The 18,843-nt window shown below is 50.7% G+C and overlaps 1 long non-coding RNA gene and 1 pseudogene across 3 annotated transcripts in view; both read left to right on the forward strand.

Annotated features, from left to right (window-relative positions):
• The first annotated feature begins 256 nt into the window (after positions 1-256).
• LOC115942107 (uncharacterized) overlaps positions 257-18,843 on the forward strand; it is a 42,391-nt gene continuing 23,804 nt past the window's right edge. Inside the window, exons 1-2 of one of the 2 annotated variants that reach the window (XR_014147352.1) lie at positions 261-651; positions 1,074-1,275. This is a non-coding gene — a long non-coding RNA (uncharacterized LOC115942107). Of the gene's footprint in view, positions 652-1,073; positions 1,276-18,843 lie in introns of both variants that reach the window. The other variant, XR_014147351.1, reaches the window with a different exon arrangement.
• Positions 8,573-11,896, forward strand: LOC145722881 (zinc finger and SCAN domain-containing protein 31-like; annotated as a pseudogene). The gene is made up of 4 exons (XR_014147459.1): positions 8,573-8,687; positions 9,313-9,697; positions 10,672-10,817; positions 11,299-11,896. The product of XR_014147459.1 is annotated as a zinc finger and SCAN domain-containing protein 31-like (transcript).

The raw sequence follows: 18,843 nt of genomic DNA on the forward strand, positions 1-18,843 counted from the left end.
CGCTCCTCCCCCGTCCTCCTCCGATGCTCCCGCCCTCCTCCCCGGTCCTCCTCCAGTGTTCCCGCGCTCCTCCCCTGGTCCTCCTCCGATGCTCCCGCCCTCCTCCCCTGGTCCTCCTCCGATGCTCCCCGCGAGCTCCGCCAGCTCACCTCGGTGTTCTCGGCCGCCAATTCGGCTTAGTACAGGTATCTGTGTTCTAAGTACACAGCGGCAACTACAGCCTAGGCTGACTCACAAAACATTTATTTCATTTCACGTACACATCAGCCTTACGTAGTTACTTTTCACCGGCCCGCGTCTCCTCCTCGACTCCGAGAATCCAGAAGACAGTTGCAACAAAACCCAGTATTCTCAGCCTCACAACCTCCGTCTCGTCTGGTGCTGTCAACACCAAGGGCGAGCAGTGGAACTCGAGAGACCGCCGCGTTTCCGAGGCCGCCTGACCCCGAGGCCTGGCCCTCCCCCACAGGAGCCGGAGTGGGGCGGCGACGTGGCCACCGAGACGCGGCGCCCTCCGGGGTCCTAGAGAGGACAGGAGAGCTCCTGGAAGGCGACTGGGCTCAGGCGGCTGACGCACTTCCGGCCTGTGGGGCTGCTCGGTTGCCAGGGTGTTGCTACCCGCCGCGGTGCCGAGGCTTCCCTGGACCGAAGGTGAGTTTCGGCCCGGGAAGAACGAAGGTCCGCGCCTTGGAGTAGGCGGGGAGGAGCCGTGGGCGCTGGCCTGGCGCCGGACGCCTTCTGCAGCCCGGGCGGAGTGGGAGAGACTCCCCCGAGGGCGGGGCTGTGGGGGGGACGCGACTGGGGTCCTGCTCCCCGCGGACAGCCGCACCCCCTACCCCTTTGTTTAGCCAGTGTTAGCGTTATGAGGCATTTATTGCTTGTGTTCTTTTCTCTGAATATTTCAAAGGAGGTCACAAGCGTCAGGACTTGTCATTCCTAAATAGTCCCGAGTGTGTATCTTCAAAAACTGGGATTTTATGGACGCGAATCGTGACGGCAGTACCATTAACACACCTAACTAAATGTGGGAGCATTCCGTAAAACCACCTAACACCTAGTTCCCATCCCCTTAGTTGTCTTACAGGCGTCTTTTGCAACTGATTTGCACCAACTGGGATCCAGTTAAAGACCATTCATTGCATGGAGCTGTCTTTGAAAATTTACAACAGTCCTGCTTGTCCCGTGTCTCTTCCCGGTCGGTTGCCTTGTTGCAGGGAATACTTGCCCTTCCTCCGGTAGAGGACCGCCGTTTCTGGATTTGCCTGTTTCCTCATGGTATTTAAATGGCCCCTCCATTCATTTGTCATTGCATTTGGTTATGCTTTGGGGTTTGTTTTGCAACACAAGTGGTTGACGATTTTTGTTATTTCTCTTGTTGCTAGTATGGTGAAGCCAATAGGAAAAATGCTCTTTTGTGCTTTTTCCTCCGTGATTTTAGTTTAGTTAAGGAACAGGACGACACACTATCAAATTCTGCGATTGTATCACCCTTTATCATGTGTTTGCTGGCTGACACCTAATAGGCACTGAGTATCTGTGAAGTGAATTCTTTGTGGGTTACAGGTAATGCATAGAAACCGAATATTGGATTTAGAATGAGCTCTCCTACTTCCTTCAGGAATATACCTAACATGCCTCCAAGATTATGGCTTTTATTTCACCAAGTTCTAATTCTTTCCTGCCCCCCTCTGTGAGCTACAAACTCCTGTGTATACCCAGCTCTTCATACAGCTCCAGAAACATCTGTCCAAAGACTGAAGCACTTTTTTACAAATAAAGATTAAGCTGTTTTGCTTTTCAGGAGTATTTTTCAAAGTTAAGTTAACTTGAAGAATACAGTAACATACTTAGGTGGAAGTCTTTCTGGATCCAGTGCAATGGCTATTGCACCCCCGCTCTTCTTTCAACTGGGTTTTTCTGCTTCCACCTTCATTCCCTAAGCTCATTCACCACCCAGGAGCAGAGCTTCTTAACACATAAATCCAGTCTTTTCACTTCCCTTTTTTTTTTTTTTTAAAGATTTTATTTATTTATTTGAGAGAGAGAGAATGAGAGACAGAGAGCACGAGAGGGAAGAGGGTCAGAGGGAGAAGCAGACTCCCCGCCAAGCAGGGAGCCCGATGCGGGACTCGATCCCGGGACTCCAGGATCATGACCTGAGCCGAAGGCAGTCGCTTAACCAACTGAGCCACCCAGGCGCCCTTCACTTCTCTTCTTAAAAGTCTTCCATGACTGGGCGCCTGGGTGGCTCAGATGGTTAAGCGTCTGCCTTCGGCTCAGGTCATGATCTCAGGGTCCTGGGATTGAGTCCCGCATTGGGTTCCCTGCTCAGTGCAGAGCCTGCTTCTCCCTCTCCCTCTGCCACTCCCTCTGCTTGTGCTCTTCTGTCTATCTCTCTGTCAAGTAAATAAAATCTTAAAAAAAAAAAAATAAAGTCTTCCATGACTTTTGCACTTAAAATCCAAGCTCCTGTGCCTGCACGATCTGGCTTATCTTGCCAGCCTAAATTTTTACCACTCTCATTTGGCTGGATCCGCTCCAGGCTCCTTTCATTTGTTTGACCACACCTTACCCTACCTTAGGGCCTTTGAACAGAGTCAAGTGCTCTTCCTGTCCCCACTTCTACTCTTTGCATGGCTCACTCCTTTTCGCTCTTAAGGACTCCACTTAGATGTTTACCTCACCTCCCACCACCTATCTTCATAGGTCCTCCGTTTATTTGATACCTCAGGGTCTGGTTGGTTTTCCTCACAGTACTTCTGTCACCTAGTCCTTATTTGCCTGCCTCCTTACCCACTTCTGTCTTTCGGGTTGTCTTTCCTAATGGAATGTAAGCTCCAGCAAAACAGAGAGGTGGTTCTGTCTTTTTCACAGTTGCATCTCTAGTACCTCGCAAAGTGGCCGGGTATGTCATAGGTGCTCAGAGAACATTTATTGAGTGAATAAATGGCAACAGCGTCTGTCTAGAACACAGTCAGGAACCAGGACATCAGAAAAACTCAAATAGGAAAACTTAGTGTAATATAAACGGCACCAAATCTACGCAGTATATTTAAAAAACACAAGAGTCTTAAACAGTTGTCAAAATTTAATTTCTTGTGGTTGTAGGATTGAAGTTCCTGGTAGAACTGAGGTCCCCCTCACCTTGCTGGCTGCCAGCCGGCGATTCGCCTCAGCTTCTAGAGGTTGCCTGCATTCCTTTACCCGAGGTTCCCTTCTCCATGGACAAGCCAGCAAATGTGCGTCAGATCCTCCTCTTGCTTCAAATCTGACGTGCTCTTCTGTCACCAGAGAATATTCTACTGTTAAAGGGATCATGCAAGTAGTTTAGCCCCACCCAGAGATGGCTCTCCCTATCATAAGGCCAACTAATTAGTAACCTTAATTATGTTGCTGGGTGAACTTGGGAGACCCCAGGCCCTGAGGCTTTGACCCAGCCTGTCCCAAAGATGTCGCCAAAGGGTCTTGGTCTCATCACATAAAGAATTCAAGGACAGACACAGCACAGTAATGATACATTCTCGAGATGTGAGAGCACCAAGCACTGCTGCCCACTGGGGTTGGGTTTCTTTTACTGACAGTTGTCAGGAAGGGGGTGGAATATACATTTCTTGGGGCGGGGATTTCTTGGAAGCAGGGTTTTGTGCTGGTTTGATTGGCTTCTTGTGGCTTTGTTTTGGAGTGCTGCCAGGACGGGCCTCTGACCTTCCCCACAGCAGCCCATGACCTCCTCCTTGCTGGCCTCCAGGCATCCTGTTAGAGCCTCACTAACTGCCTACTCTGAAAATTACATCTTTTTTTTTTTTTTTTTAAGATTTATTTATTTCTTTGACAGAGACACAGCGAGAGAGGGAACACAAGCAGGGGGAGTGGGAGAGGGAGAAGCAGGCTTCCCGCGGAGTAGGGAGCCCGATGCGGGGCTCGATCCCAGGACCTTGGGATCATGACCTGAGCCGAAGGCAGACGCTTAACGACTGAGCCACCCAGGCGCCCCTGAAAATTACATCTTAATTATAACTTTTGCCATGGAAACCAACAGTCAAAAGAGAAATACTAGAGGACAGAGATCATGGGGCCATCTTTGAATTCTGCCTACCACAATCTTACTATTTATTTATTATGCAGTTGATGGACATTTGGGTTGTTTCAAGTTTGGAGCCATTATGAATAAAGCTGGTCTGAACATGTATTTAGCTTTTAGTGGAGTAAGCACTTGTTTCTTTAGGATCTGTATCCAGGAGTGGAATTACTTAGTTATGGGGTATACCTGTGTTCCACTTGTTAAAAAATGATGACACTATCACTCAGTATCTGAAACTCGAAGACAGAGCTGAAGATGTATGCTGACTGGGTACAGTCCTTCTGAACAGAAGAGATTGCTGATCTTCTATAGGAGTTTTGAGAAGCATGTAGTTCAATATTGCTGGATCTTTATGGGGTTAAGTGGGCTGACATCGTCTGTGGAAACGTGGTTTCATGGAACAGACTGTTGTCAATTACTTGGGACTCAGATGTGTTTATTGGAATGAGTTATTCTGAATTGGCTGATCTTCAAAAGCTATGGGTTGTCACTAATTTATTGACTTGCAAAAATACGTTCTCTGAAGTGAATTGTTCAGTGATTGAACAAACCACATCTGGACTACTTGACACCACGGGTACAGAGCAAGCAGTCTTTTCCTAGTTTTTTTCATTCTGAAACTTTAGTAGATAATTCTAAAGAATTTTCCAGGAGCGCCTGGGTGGCTCAGTTGGTTAAGCCTCTGCCTTGGTCTCAGGTCATGATCTCCAGGTCCTGGGATCAAGCCTGCATTGGGCTTTCAGCTCAGCAGGGAGCCTCCTCTCCGTCTCCCTTTGCCCCTCCCCCCAGCTTGTGCTCTCTTGCTTGCTCTTTCTCTCTCAAGTAAATAAAATCTTTTAAAAAAGAAAAAAAAGAATTTTCCAAAGTGGTTGTACATATTGAACTATCAGCATTCTTATGTGAGTGCTCCATTCATTCCATATGCTTGCGATTTACCCTTAAATTGTTAGAGGTGTATTTACCTTTAGAATTTTTTAAATGAAGTGTTTCATTGTTCAGTATTTCTATTCTCCTGACAACAGGGGCCTTAACACTGTAACATTTAACTGAACTGAACATGTACTGCATCTTGTCATTACACGTTAGAATTTTAATTTCATATCCTTCCCCTTTTGTGTAGTAAAATATTCTTCTGTAAAAAAAAAAAAAAAGTGATGAAGGATATCCTTTGAAAAATTGCACGTCATCCCTGCCCCCAACCACTCCTTTTCCATCCCAAAGACAAATAATGTTGCTTGGGAATTCAAATATATATATATATATATATATATATATATATATATATATATATACATATTTTTTATACAACTGATAGCGTGTTAGTCACACTCGTTCTTCACCTTGCTCTTTTCAGTTAACTGTCTTGGCAGTCCTTTCATATCTGTGCATAAAGAGCTTTCTCATTTTTTTAAACTGCATCGTAATCCAATATACTGATTACTGTAATCTGTTTTTGCGGTGCCCTGCTGGCCGACGTTCATGTTGTTCCCAGCCTTTTCCTGTCACAAGCAGTGCTTCAGTAAATAAGCTTGTACATACAGCATTTTACATATGATTGAATATATTACTTTTTAGGGATTTTTTGCCGTAATCATTTGAATTTATTGTCATATTTTGTCAGTTCTTGGGCTTATGTTACTTCTTTTCACACCTTCTCTCTGAGTTCACTTTTGTTTGCTGAACTGCGTCCTTGACTTTTACGAGGGGTCTGTGGGTAGCATGACTTTATTGATCGCACTGTTTCCTTCTAGGCTGTCCCCAGCTGCTTGGAGACCCGTGAGCCCGTGGCTTCACTGCAGTGGCTGCTCCGTGTGTCTGTTTCAGTCCACTGAGATTTTGATCTTGCATTTGTGGCTGGCCATGTCCTTCCCTTTCTTTCTTCTTGCGTATCATCTGCTAATGTTTGGAGCCAGCTGGTGATGAAGCATGACTGGCCTGTACCATGTTACTCTGGAAATCTGAATCCAGTCTTGGATTTGTTGCTTTTGCGCTGCCATGGGGATGTTCAGGGTCATGCCCTCTCGGGATCTGGAAGTAGGCTTCTTCGGCACACATTTGGAAGGTCACCGCAGGTCATAGTCTGTCCTGACCTTTCTTGAATATTTCTTCCAGGATTTTCAACTATCTACTGAATATTGGCCTATGAATTCAATATTTTATTTTGTTTGCCTTATTTTCTCTATAAAAGAGGATATTCAACTCATTAATACTGCTTTGCTAAGAATACCAGGTAATTAATTTTTTTTTTTTTTAAAGATTTTATTTATTTATTCATGAGAGACAGAGAGAGAGAGAGAGGCAGAGGGAGAAGCAGGCTCCCAAGGAGCAGAGAGCCTGATGCAGGACTCGATCCCAGGACTCTGGGATCATGACCTGAGCCGTAGGCAGACGCTTAACCATCTGAGCCACCCAGGCGCCCCCAGGTAATTAATATTTATTTAGCAGTTGCTGTGGGCCCGGTACTGTGCTGAGCTTTTCATATACATTACGTTATATAATTAGCACAGCAGTCTTCTGAGATGGGTGCCTTGGTCAGTCCCACTTGACAGAGGCCACATGATTTGAACATTACTCACTATGCGGCCCTGTTTCCCTAAAGACGATTTTAAAGAACTCATTCCATTTGGTTCATCAGAGGACGCCAAATTGCACATAAGTGAATAAATCATGTAAATAAAACATTGAGGAAAGATTCATCCATAATTTCCTGGCAAATCTAGACTTGTAAATCCTCTAGGTGTTTCGTCGTAAGAGGTGTTTGGGATCTGTAGCAGGTTGAAATGTGGTTGGAGTGGAGACAGACATGGGAGGACTGGTTGGGAACACTGGATAACGCATACAGATCCTGGGAGCAGGAGTGGCGTGCGGAGAATCCCTTTCTTTGCCACAGCTTGATGAAATGGGAAGGGAGCATTCAGTTACTGATCCCGAGAACGTCCATGGAGCCCTTGCAGTGGGTCGGCACCGTGCCGGGCGTTAGGGGTCAAGACAGGGTTCACGGTGGCACAAGAGCAGGAGGTCAGTCCAAGCCCAGCAACTGTGAGGGGAGCAGCACAGCAAATGGAGAAGCTGCCCACCTGCGGCGGCAGGGCTGTGGGGAGTCGGCCTGTGGTGTTCCATGGTTTCTCGGTAGCATTGAGGTACGCCATAATCATAGAACAGTTTGTGCCTGTAAATCCAACCCCTTGGGAAGCCACACTTAATAATAATGAAATCCAGTGCAAGTCCGTAGTTGGGAGTTCTCAGACTTACAGGCTTCCTGGACTGAAGACTCGAAAACCCTGACACCCGGATGCTGCAGTAAGGAGTGAAAACAGTGCAGTCGTTGGCCTTGGACATTGGCAAAGAGCGAGCTCCACAATCTTGGTTAACTCTCCGTGTTCTCAACCCTGTAACCTAATTTTATGTGCACATTGCACAAACGTCTGTCTCTCCCACTGGAAATGCCAGGAAGGCAAGGACCAGGTCTGCTTCCTCTTACTGCTGTGGCCGAGGTGCCCCACACTGTGCCAGGCTTCTGGTGGACACACAGCATTTGCATGAATGGAATAAATACATTTTCCCACAATAAAGCATAACTGAAAAACTTTAAATTCTCTCAGACATTAATAATTTATTAACACAGAGCTGAAGTCATATATAAAACTCAAGTTCTACCATGAGAGTAGACTACCAGTATGGCCTCCCAACTTATGTGCCACAATCCTGCAACGTGCTCTTACCATTTCCTTCCTGAATCGTACTCAGTATTTCTTTAAAATACAGATCTAATGCTGGGACAATGAAATAAGAGCTTGATGCCCCTCACTTTTCCGTATAATAAAGTCTAAACATCTTAGCCTAGAGTTCAAGGCTGTTTTCTAGTACAGTGCATCTTTCCCCACCTGACCTCTTTCCACACACTTCTACCCGCACCCTGTAGCCTGCAGTTCGGCCGCCAGGACCCCTGTGCAGTGTGACCGTAAATAACTGAGGTCCTGTTGTTTGCTTGGCCTGTCATGTTGAGTCCCCTCCCAGCGCCCTGTCCTTGCCTGAAAAATTCCTCTTTGTTCTCGTAGGCCTAACTCAAACGCACTTGCCCCTAAGCCACGTTCTTTCTCTGCTCCGTACCCAGTCAGAATTATTTTTTCTACCCTTTGCTTTCTTGATACCTGGTTGAATCCTCTATGATAGCAATCATCATTTGATTTTATCGCTAGTTTTGTGTGTCCTGTTCTTTACCTGATGCTACTGTATATTGATTGTCTGCCAGGCTTTTCAATCACTACTATTTCTTTGTTTTCTTGCAATAAGTATTTCAAATGATACAAAATGAGAAAAAGTACAGAGAGTATTCTGTGAAGGTAAATTTCCCTTTCTCTTTTTTGCGCTTACCTAGTTCCCTCCCCAGTAGCCACCCCTGTGCGTCAGTTTTTCGTTGCCATAATAATGTGGTATAACAAATGGCCATAAAGCTTTGGTGGCCGGCAGCAATCAGCATTCCTTTAGCACATGAATCTGTGGGGTTCAGCTGACCTGGGCAAGGCTGCCTTGCGCATCTGCAGTGACCTGTGGGAGTGCCAAGCAGTTCTGCAGAGCTCATCCAGGCTCACTCACGTGTCTGGGGGTGAGCTGAGCCTGGACGATCCATCTGCCCTGTTGGGGGTGACGGGTTCTGTCCCACATGCCTCTTTCATCAGGAAGCAAATCCTCCTCCTTGCAGTTGTGGAGGGCAAGGGCAAGGCAGCCACTGAGTCGCACAAGTACTTCCTAAGCCTTTGGTCTTGTGACAGTTGCTGGTGTGACGCTGGCCAAATCTGGTCACGTGCTTAAGCACAGACTCACAGTGGGGTGGTGGTGGCGGGGGGTACTACAAGTACGTGGCTACAGGAAAGAGGGAAGAATCGGGGCAACTAGTGTATTCTGCCATATGCTTTTCTCCAGGTGCTTCACATATAACATAGATGATAGCATGATATTCCTTGTTCCTGTCCTTCACTTTTTCCCCCACTACTTTTTGATTTCCATTAATACATGATGTTTCATCATCAGGTGTGTCCTCTTAAAGAAGAATACATCAGGAAATCTTTTTTTTTTTTAAGATTTTATTTATTTATTTGACAGAGAGAGACACAGCAAGAGAGGGAACACAAGCAGGGGGATTGGGAGAGGAAGAAGCAGGCTTCCTGCGGAGCAGGGAGCCCGATGCGGGGCTCGATCCCAGGACCCCGGGATCATAACCTGAGCCGAAGGCAGACGCGTAACAACTGAGCCACCCAGGCTCATTTTCATTTCAAATCATGTGGCCTCTGTCGAGTGGGACCAGGAAACCTACCATCGAGAGAACAGCTTTTCTAGCCAGGAGGCCTCCCGACAACTTTTTAGGCGCTTTTGTTACCAAGAGACTCCTGGACCCCAGAGGCGCTGAGCCGGCTCCGGGAGCTCTGCCGACGCTGGCTGCGGCCCGAGACGCACAGCAAGGAGCAGATCGTGGAGCTGCTGGTGCTGGAGCAGTTCCTGACCATCCTGCCCGAGGAGCTGCAGGCCCGGGTGCGGGAGCGGCATCCAGAGAGCAGAGAGCAGGCGGTGGCTGTGGTTGAAGATCTGGAGAGGGAGCTTAGTGAGCCTGAGAACCAGGTGAGAGGAGGAAGATGGGCTCCCAGACACTGAGTTCTACACGATGGGTGAAGTTTGCTGACTCAGCGGGCTGGCTGCAGCTGGTTCTCAGCTGCTGTGTAATAAACTGCCCCCAAGCCTAATGGCTTAAAAAACCCAAACATTATCCCATGGTTTCTGTAAGTCAGGATTTAGGAAGCAAGTTAGGAGGATCTCTCATGAGGTTGCAGTGAAGATTTTTTTTTTTTTTAACTCGGAGTCTCTTTTTACCAGTCCTGTAAGGGTGGGGTGATCTAATCCACTCTCCTGAGGTGGAGAGGGAAACTGAGGCACAGAGCAACAGGGCCATTCAGTGAGTCAGAACCCATTACCCAGAACCGAGGCACGGTGAGGTGAGGTATAGTGCTGGGGTTGCAGAGCTCCTTCAGGATTTCCTGTTTCAGCCCCAGGCAGTGGGGACCCCACTCCCAGAGAGCATCTGAAGGCTTGGCTGGGCTGGTGGATCCACCTCCAGGATGGCTCCCCTCCATGGTTGCTGGGAGGGGGCCCCAGTTCCTCACCGGCTGTTGGCAGTAGGCTTCGTTCTCTGCCATGTGGATTTCTGCCTAGGGCTCATTGAGTGTCCTCCTGGCTTCCCCGAAGAGACGGAGAGAGAGGGAGAATGAAGAGGGAGCCACAGTGCTTTGTAGGACTTTTGCCACACATTCTCTTCTGTAGAAATGAGTCGCTAAGTACAGTTCCCTCTCCAGGAGGGGGAATTAGGCTCCACCTTTTAAAGGAAGGAGTGTCCACGAACTTAGGACAATACGTTAAAGCAGCACCAGCACACCAGGCCACCTTGTTCTCCCCCATCTGCTCGTGGGTGTGGGATCACACTCTGGGCCTCTCCCTATGCCATTTCTCTACGGAATGTGTCCTATGGTTCCATGTGATGTCTTTCATTATTACCCTGGGCTCCTGGAATCCCTCTCATGAACCCAAATATCCCTCCCCAGGCCCCAGATCACGAACATGGCCGTTCTGAGGCGCTCTCAGAGGATGTGCTGCATTTGAAGGCCAAGCAGGACTCGATAGCCATCCAGCTTCAGTCCATGGCAGCTCAAAGGTGAATCTTTGGGTCCCCCCAGATTTGGAGAACAGGGTAAGGACTCGGATGGGTCCGCTCGGGATCTCTGGTGGCTCTGCAGAGGGTAACAGTTAAGGCTGTGGACTCCGGGGTCAGATGGCCTGGGTTGGAACTTAAACACTGCCTCTTAGTAGCTCTGTGACATCGGGCAGGTCAGGTAGCCTCCCTGCACCTTCATCTTACGTCCGTGGGGTGGAGAGAGTCACAGTGCCTCGGTCACGGAGCTGTGTGGACATTTAATAAGTTAACACAGGTGAAACGGGTGGAACAGCGCCTGCTCGCACACCTGCTTTCGGGGGCCTCGCCCTCTCCGGGTGACCCTCGCCCTCTCCGGGTGACCCTCCAGCCGTGTCAGCAGTGCTGCCGGTCCTGCTCTGGTCTCAGTGTCCTCCTTCAGCCCTCTGTCCCTCTCACCTCCGGTGTCGCATTCTGGGAACGTGTGTGTGTGTTTCGGGCTTGAAAGAGATGACAGTGTTTGGTGTGTGTATTCTCCCAGGTGGTGAAAGCGCACCCGAAAGCCAGGAGTTGGCACTGAGGCAAGGAGTCTTGAAGGACGTGGAACATTCTGGAAATAGCAGACTCCGGGGAGATGCTCCTCTAGATTGCACGTACGGAGAACCTTGTGCACAGGGGAGCAGAGTGGAAAAGCAGAGCGCGCAGGCCGCTGGCGAGAGACGCGCAGGGGCAGGGAGCGTGGGAAAGGCTCACTCAGAGCCCCTCCTCACTCAGCGCCGCGAACCCACACGGGGGAGGAGCCCTGCGAGTGTGCGGGACGCGGGAAGGCCTTCAGCCGGGGGTCGCTCGGGGGAGAAGCCCCGCGGGGGAGAGGAGCGCGGCCAGGCCTTCCGCGCTAGCAGCGGCCTCGTCAGACCCGGGGGAGGCCACCCGGGGCCGAGGCCGAACGAGTGCGACGCGTGGGAGCGCCTTCCGCCTGAGCTCAGGCCTCGGGCCGCGGCACCGGATCCGCGCGGGGGAGGCGCTGTCGGTGTCACGCGTGCGGCAAGGCCTTCGGCCAGAACGCGGGCCTGTTGCGCGCCTGCGCTTCCACGCGGGGAACGAGCCCCGTCCGCGCGGCCAGTGCGCAAGCGCAGTAGGCGGCGAACGCCCCTCCGGAAGCGCCAGAGGGCGCGGCCGGCCGCGTGCGAGCAGACACAGGAGGCCGGAGGGTGAAGGACGCGAGCAAAGGGAGGCGGGGTCTCCCCGTGAGGTGGGGGTGGGCTAGGGGGAGAAAGGCCTGAGAGGGCGGAGGCCAGGAGTCTGCACTTTCTCCTCTCCCTCGCGGCGAGGCCCGCGGTCCCCGCTGCAGCCTCAGGAGGCGCCTCAGAATCCGTTCCGTTGCCGAAGTGGCCTCGTTCCACGGACCCCCGGACCCTTCAGTGGGGCCGTCTTGGGACGTTAGATCTTCACATGGCGAATTTTGTTTTCACCAGGTTTTTTCTGCTCTGGAATGAGTAGCTTGTCTGCAGCCTGGGTGCGGTGTCTCCGGGGTGAATGACTGGGTGTGGGCGGTTTCCCAGCAGCCTCCTCCTCCCCTGGCCTTCGCTTCATTTCTGATGATTTCCCTAAAAAGGGACCCAAAATGACCTGGAAAGAAATTGGTATGGAGGGGCTGTTCTTGAGTAGTACTGAACACGGAACAACCCTACAAGACCAGTATCTGTGTATACTCTTAAAGACTGCGTAAATTCAAAGGATATTCAGAGGTGAGGCGTCCCCCGCCCCCCCCGTAAAAGTTAACATTTTAAACACTGAAGTTTTGGGAGTGAGAGTCCTTGCGATTCGCACAGGGGGTCATCGCCAGGGTCTCCCCGAGGACTGTGCTGGGCGGTCTCGTCGGTGCTCTCCAGCAACGCAGCCTTCCCGGGGGTGTGAAACCCGCAGTCGTGGCGGCTTAGAGAGCCGAGAGCCCTGCCGTGTCTAAGGGCCGGTCGTTACTGGGTTGAAGGCCTCCGTTTGTGACAAATAATAAGGGGACGCTTGGGAATGCACACACTGTACTCTTTCGTTCGTAGCCTTTCTGTCGGCATCATCTCCCGGCCGCAGCCCTTTGGAGGTTAGTCCGGTGCCCTTGCAGGCGGCATCCTTGAGGCTCCGTGAGGAGGAGGAGCCGCGGGGACCAGCGCGCCCAGGCCATCTACTGTCAGAGTGACACACGGCTCTGGCACCAGACAGCCTGGGTTCAAATCCTGCCCCTCCCAGTGTGAGCTTTGCGACTTCGGGTAACTTACTCAAAGGACCCTGTGTACAGTCTCCCCATCTGTAATGGGGGGTGATTCACCGTGCCCTCCTCACAGGGCGCTTGAGATTGAATGAGTGCAAACTTTCAGAACATTTACAACAGCTCTCAGTAAATGTGCACTATGATTTATAAAAGAAATAATACCATCTGATGAGCATAGGCGGAGTTGTTGGAACTTAATAGGATATTAAATGCCTCTTCTGATATTCGCATTATCCTTTTCCCCAAGGTCAAAATCCGAAGCTGAGCTTCCAAAGAGAGGAGATAAAAGTTCAGCTTAGAAGTAAACTGTGCTAAACCTTTATCCTTGAAGTTTATAAAAAGAAGTATGTGTGTGTATATTTGGTTTTCCTTAGACTTTAGGGACCATAGGAAAAGGAACCTCTTTAAAATTCCGTGACTACTTTGTGAATAGAACAATTAGCTAAATTCAGATTATCTGGAATAATGCTCATCAAATTTTAGAGTATCTACAAATCACGTGGGATCTTCTTAAAATACAGAGTCTAATTCAAAAGGTCAGAATGGAGGCCAGGAATCTGCATTTTCGGCAAGCTCCCCGCGCTGCTGCTGCTGCTGCTGGTTCCCGAGCGCGCTCAGAGCACCAGCCTCACCCGCAGCCCTGAATACAGATGCGGCCCTTCAGCTGTGCGCAGGGTGCCGGGCAGGGCGGCTTTCTTCCCCACGCTCCTCCCCCCCGCCCCCGCAGCCTCCACGGACAGCAGCATGGAGCATGGAACCCCTGAACCCGTGCTCCCCGCGGGAAGATGAGTGAGCTGCCCCCGAGCGCAGGGGGCGGGTGGGTTTGAGAAACGAGGCTCCGGCAGATTCAGCCAGCTCTTCGCCCAGCAGTGTCTGCCGAGAGGAAGCTGCTCCTCGTCCTCCTTCCGTGCAGGGGCTCCGGGGGGTGGGGGGCTGTCCCCTGCTTCTGAGCACACCGCAGACTGCCGGGCCTCCCCGTCTCGGCCCTCCCTGGGGCTGTGGGCATTCAGGACACGAGGTCTCCACTGCGTCCTTCCCTGCGGTGCCAGCACACACCACACTGAGCTCCAGCTCCGTCCCTCCGGGGATCGCCCCCAGTGCTCACACAGGCCCCTCTCTTCTCACCTCACAGAGGAGGGAGCAGACACAGGAGGCCAGAGGGTAAAGGAGAAGAGCAAAGGGAGGAGAGGTCTCCCAGTGAGGTGGGGGTGGGCTGGGGGAAGAAAGGCCTGAAAGGGCAATCCTGCCAGGAGGAGAAAATTGAAGGGGGAATTTGGGAATGTTACATTTTTTTTTCAGATTCTGTTTCAATGATCTGGTCCAAATGTTGCCTGGTGCACAGCAGATGAGCGACACAAACAGGAAAGTTTATTAAAGCAGACTACGCCAGCTTGAGAGAGAGAGCTGCATTCCTGGCGTTTGGGTTTTACCTTTTACTAACTGTTTTGTTTTGTTTTTTAAGATTTTATTTATTTGAGAGAAAATGAGAGAGAGAGCACATGAGAGGGAGGAGGGTCAGAGGGAGAAGCAGACTCCCCGCCGAGCAGGGAGCCTGATGCGGGACTCCTGGTACTCCAGGATTATGACCTGAGCCCAAGGCAGACGCTTAACGGCCGAGCCACCCAGGCACCCCTTATTAACAGTTCTTAACAAACTATTAAGAGTTCTTAACAAGCGGGTGGGATATTCATTATTGGAGGCGAGGATTTCTTGGTAGCAGGATTTTGTGCCTTTTTCTTATTTGACCAGGGGTTTCCTGTCGTGGCGCCGCCCTCGTGGGCCTGTCTGGTGGTATCCAGCTTCTCTTCTCATGGACGCTGCCAGGACAGGCCTCTGACCTTCCCCACAGCTGCCCATGGCCGCCTCCTTGCTGGCCTGCGGGCATCCCGTTAGAGCCTCCCTGCCTACTCTAACAGTTTCACTAATATTTGTGAAGAAAACATTAAAGACCCAATTTCCAAATATCCCCCTTTTATTAAAATTAATCGTAAAGATAGCATTATAATTTATGAATCTATTAATTAGTTATTTTCCATTTTCCAATTAGAACATGGCCTGTTCGGTGCAAAGATACCAAAAGCTACAGCAAAAACAAACCACATGAAGCCCAGAGTGTCTCTGTGAGTGTTGGTTCCTCCCAAAAGTTGGGGGCTTTACTGACTGAACCAAATGGTGTCCTTGTTTCTGATTGCTTAGTCTTATAGCTGGCTTTCAGACATGACAAAAGAACCCCATTTGGGCCATCTGAGACTCAGGTTATCCTTAAATTTTCCCGTTAGGAAGTACTTGCACGTATAAGCTTGTATGCATTGTTCATAAAGTCTGCCGGAGTTCTCTGTAGGCAGTTGTTGGTTTTCCAGGGGTTTTGAAACACGGTTCCCTGTTCCTTTTAGTTTCCGTTTCATTTGTAGACTACAGCTTGAGTTAGATCTAAGGATATTAGGTGTGGATTAAGAGGGTGCTGCATGTGAGTGTCTGTGTCTTGGTTTCTCCCAGCAAGGCTTAAGACCACTGAGGGTGCTCAGTACACTGGATGGCCCGTCCTTATGTGTGCATCCCTGGACAAGCCAATCAGTCACCTTATGAGGTGGGAAGTTCCTATGGGAGAGCTCCGCATCTGGAGGAATATCCTCAGACACTTCTGCTAGGCTCTCAGTCACCTGAAAGCACCACATGCGTGGAAGGAGCAAGTGTCCCCTCTCTTCTGAGCTGAATGAGTCCGTCTCTCATTTTTCCAGCCAGAAAATTTTATTCCAGCCTTATATTAATAACATCAATTAGTATAACGCCAAATTAAACGACCCATAAACAACTCCTTCTAGGTTATTCCCACCTAGAGAACATTACCAGTAACCCTCAACAGCTCCAGTCAAAGTCAGGTCTGGATATCCGGAGAATTCACCAGGTACACCTGTGAGGGGCTGAGGCGTCAGAGGGGCGTAAGGGGCCCATGCTGGTCCCGAGGCCCCCCCCCAGGTGTTTGCAGGCAAGTGGCTCTGAGATCCTACAGCTGCGCCAAGAAATGTTGACTCAAAAATGAACCTTTTAGAATTTCTTTTAAAAAGGAAGAGAGTTTTTTTACTCAAGCCCAAGTTAGGACTGCTGCCCAGAATACACAATCTGCACAAAGAAGGCAGTGCTCTGGTGAGGGAGTATTTGGTGCAGGGCTATATTCGTTTTTTACAGAAAAAATACAAATCATTAGACAAAGGACATTTCAGGAAGCTGCAGAGCTTTTGTTACTCTTCTAGTATCTGCAGGGCTGCCCGACTCATGGCAACCAGGGAAGTTGATGCCTTTGTGTTCAGAATGCTCCTTTTTATTACTTTCTTTAAGGAAGCGGATGTACAAAGTGCTGGGGGTAGCCCTACAAGAGGAAGGCGTGCGTATTTCCCGCTGGCCTTTATAACCGTGAACAGCTCGGCCTCGCTTTGATGCGGTTATTTGGCGCTCACGGAGGCCCCATCGCCTGTTTCCTGTCCAGTGCCTGGAAAGCTCGGGTGTTGCCCCCGCTCCGGGGATGTCCGGGCCAGGCGGCCTGCGGCGCGGCGCGCACAGGAGGACGTGCAGCGTCGGGGAAGGTCCCGCGGCGACCACGCAGCGGTCCGGGGGCAGGCTGAGGACGGCGCGGGCGACATGTGTCCCCGCCAGCGGAGTGAGCGCGGACGCGCTCCTTGCCCTCTCTGTGCCACCGTCGGAAGACAACGGTGTGGTGCTCCTGACTCTCCGAACGAGACCCATTCTCGTGGCAGGCGAGGAGTGGGGTGGGGCGACGGCCAGGCTTGTCTCCAACAGGAAGTCCCATTCTGGGGGAGCGGAAGCAGGGAAAGGGGGTACTTTCTAGCCCTCGGGGGCGCGGGGCCGCGGGGCCGCTAGCGAGGAGGCCAGAGCGCCGAAGCAGCCTCCGAGCCCCCTGGAGAGGCAGCGGAAGTGGACGGGCGTGCGCGGGAAGAAGGTCCGTGCTGCCTCGCCGGCCGGCTCCTGCCGCTCCCACGGTGCACTCTCGGCGGGAGCCCCCTCCGGCCGGGGTGAATGCGGGTCTCGGTTCCGGGGCGACGGCGCAGAGCGCGGGGGACCCCGGGAAGGAGAGCGCCCGCATCTCGGGCATGGCCACGACGCTGCTGCCGCCGGGGTCTGGCGCTCTGCTGGCCGCTGATGCACAGCGTAAGCCCATGTGCCCCTGAGTCGGCCTCCGTGAGAAGCGGGGTGTGCTCGCCGACGGGATGGCACCGGCCTCGGTTAGCGCAGCGTGCGTGCGGCCGCAGAGCGCGTGGTCGTCAGGGTGTAATCCCGAGCACAGGCGCAGGGCGGCGCCCGTCCGCCGGCCCGGTGCAGGCGCACTCTCCCCGCCCCTGATACTCCGAAGCCGAGCCCGGAGGAGTGCCTGCTGTGCGAAGCGGTTACGCACCGCCCGGAGCTGCATCCGTTGTGTAGGTTGCCTCTGACGTTTGTCTCTGAGATTGTGTCCTGCGCTATGCAGAAGCCTTTTATCTCCGCGTAGTCCCGATGGCTGATTTTTGCTTTGGTTTACTTGCCTTTGAAGGACGTGTCTAGCAAGAGGTTGCTGCAGCCCAGGTCACAAAGGTTGCTGCCTGTGTTCTGTAGGATTTTGATGGATTCCTGTCTCACACTTAAGTCCTTAATTTATTTTGGGTTTATTTTCATCTACGGTGAACAAAGTGGTCCGGTTTTCCCAACATTTGTGAAGAGACTTTTCCCCACTGGATAGTCTTGCTTTCTTTGTTGAAAGATTGACTATAAAATTACGGGTTTATTTCTGGAATCTCTGTTCTGGTGACTTACGTGTGTATTTTTCTGCTAGTACCATATTGTTTTAATTACTACAGTTATGGAGCATAGCTTGAAATCTCAACACCTCCAAGTTTGTTCTTTTTCAAGGTTGCTTTGGCTATTCGCAAACTTATGTGCTTCCACACAAATTTTAGATTTTTTTTTTTTTTTTTTTAAGATTTTGTTTAGGGCACCTGGGTGGTTCAGTTGGTTGAGTGTCTGCCCTTGGCTCAGGTCATGATCCCAGGATCCTGGGATAGAGTTCTTCGTCAGGCTCCCTGCTCAGGGACGAGTCTGCGTCTCCCTCTGCCCCTCCTCCTCCCACTCGTCCTCCCAATCTCTCTCAAATAAATAAAATCTTTAAAAATGATTTTGAGAGAGAGAGTGCGCACACACATGCATGCACAGCAGGGTGGGGTGGGAGCAGCAGAGGGAAAGAGAAAAGCAGACTCCCCGCTGAGCAGGGAGCCGGACAGGGGGCCCTATCCCAGGACCCTGAGATCATGACCTGAGCCTAAGGCAGATGCTTAACCACTTAACCGACTGAGCCACCCAAGCGCCCCATAGGGGTTGCATTAGATGGATAGATTGCGTTGGGTAGTGTGGACATTTTAAGAATAATTCTCCCAAGGGCGCCTGGGTGGCTCAAATGGTTAAGCGTCTGCCTTCAGCTCGGGTCATGATTCCAGGGTCCTGGGATCGAGCCCCACGTCTGGCTCCTGGTTCAGCGGGGAGTCTGTTTCTCTCTCTCCCTCTGCCTCTCCCCCTGCTCATGCTCTCTCTCTGTATCTCTGTGCTTCGAATGAATAAATAAAATCTTAAAATAGAATAAAATAATTCTCCTACTCCATGAACATGGAATGTGTTTGTGTCATCAGTTTCTTTTGGCAGCGTTTTATAGTTTTCATACTACAGGTCTTTCACCTCCTTGATTAAGTTTGTTCCCAGGTATTTCATTATTTTTGGTGCAAGTGTAAATGGGACTGTTTTCTTAATTTCTCCTTGCTACTTCATTATAAGTATATAGAA

Source organism: Leptonychotes weddellii, chromosome 8 (genome assembly GCF_054177405.1).
Source record: "Leptonychotes weddellii isolate Sample4059 chromosome 8, ASM5417740v2, whole genome shotgun sequence".
Taxonomy (NCBI): domain Eukaryota; kingdom Metazoa; phylum Chordata; class Mammalia; order Carnivora; family Phocidae; genus Leptonychotes; species Leptonychotes weddellii.